Consider the following 1,930-nt stretch of genomic DNA (forward strand, 5'->3'; position numbering starts at 1 on the left):
ATGAAATCAATAATAAGTTTATTGATTATAGAAAATGTTTATCATTTTACAAACTGCGAGTTTTAGGATATAAAACCCAACAATACTCCCACTTGGACTAAAACTCCAGTGGATCAATATATACAAATATATACAATGTTGAGTTTACATGAAGAAAATAAAATGTACAAAAAACTAGGGCATTACAATACCCATAAATTCCCCCACTTGCCCTAGCGATACAAAACTCGTAGACTTAGTCCTACTAGGTGATCCTCGAACACTTTAGCCGAGAGGACCTTTGTAAATGGATCAATTAAGTTGTCTTGGGAAGCAATCTGGGTGACGATTATGTCTTCTCTGTGTATAATCTCCCTGATGAGATGATACTTCCGTTCAATATGCTTTCCCCTTTTATGGCTTCATGGTTCCTTTGAATTTACAATTGCTCCACCATTGTCACAATAAAGAATGACAGGTAGGTGCATATTAGGAACTATTTCCAGATCTGTCAAGAACTTTCTGAGCCATACTGCTTCTTTTGCTGCTTCACTTGTAGCTACATACTCAGCTTCCATTGTGGAGTCTGCAATACAACTTTGCTTGATGCTTCTCCACACAACCACTCCTCCATTAAGAGTGAATACTGACCCCGAAGTTGATTTCCTCGAATCAATATCGGTCTGAAAGTCAGAATCAATATATCCAGTAAGGATCAGATCCTCAGTACCATACACGAGCATATAATCTCTTGTTCTCCGAAGATACTTGAGAATGTTTTTAATAGTAGTCCAATGGTCATGACCAAGATTAGATTGAAATCTGCTGACAATTCCAATGGCATAGCATATATCGGGACGAGTACACAACATTGCATACATCAAACTCCCAACTGTAGATGCATATGGAATTCGATTCATTTCCTCAACCTCTTGAGGTGTATTAGGACTTTGTTCCTTAAATAAGTGAATTCCATGCCTGAAAGGTAAAGATCCTTTCTTGAAATTTTGCATTTTATACCTAGACAACATCTTATCTATATAAGATGCTTGAGATAATGCTAATGTTCTGTTCTTGCAATTCCAAACTATTTGGATTCTAAGAACATACTGTGCTTCTCCCAAATCTTTTATTTGGAATTGTGAAGCTAGCCATCTCTTAACGTCAGCTAGATATTCTACCTCATTGGGCATCAACATACAACATCAGAAAAGCGACAGTTTTGTTGGCGATTTTCTTGTATACACAGGGTTCGTCAACATTTTGTTCAAAGCCATAAGATTTGATCGCGGTGTTAAATCTCATATTCCAAGATCTAGAAGCTTTTTTTAATCCATAAATGGATCTATTAATCTTGCAAACCTTTTCCTTTTGACCTTGTTGTATGAACCCTTTTGGTTGAGTCATATAGATACTCTATTCAAGATAGCCATTCAGAAAAGCTGTCTTGACATCCATTTGCCATATTTCATAATCATAAAATGTGGCTATGGACAAGAGTATTCTAATAGACTTTATCATGGCAACTGGAGAAAAGGTTTCTGCAAAATCTACTCCCTCTCTTTGGGTAAACCCTTTTGCCACAAGTCTAGCTTTGTAAGTCTGTACCTTACCAGCTTGGTCTCGTTTTTTCTTGTAGATCCACTTACAACAATGGGTTTTACGCTTTCTAGTTGATCTACAAGATCCCAGACAGAAGTGAAATACATAGATTCCATTTCAAGGCCCATGGCTTTGATCCATTGGTCTTTGTCCACATCATTCATTGCTTGGTTAAAAGACAATGGATCCTCTAAACCATCATCTAGTATGATGACTTGAGTTTCATTTAAACCCATGTACTGGTTAGGCTGTTGCACAACCCTCCCACTACGACGAGGCATTCCCAACTCTTGAGAAGAATGTGGAATATCAGTTTCATCAACAACTCTTGTTGATGGACTTGCTTTAT

At 37.3% G+C, this 1,930-nt stretch overlaps 1 pseudogene; it reads right to left on the reverse strand.

Moving 5' to 3' along the window:
• Positions 1–212: 212 nt before the first annotated feature.
• Positions 213–965, reverse strand: LOC150037320 (secreted RxLR effector protein 161 pseudogene; annotated as a pseudogene).
• Positions 966–1,930: the final 965 nt, after the last annotated feature.

The sequence above is a fragment of the Benincasa hispida genome, chromosome 3 (genome assembly GCF_027475165.1).
Source record: "Benincasa hispida cultivar pf3 chromosome 3, pf3_genome.v1.1, whole genome shotgun sequence".
NCBI classification, from domain to species: domain Eukaryota; kingdom Viridiplantae; phylum Streptophyta; class Magnoliopsida; order Cucurbitales; family Cucurbitaceae; genus Benincasa; species Benincasa hispida.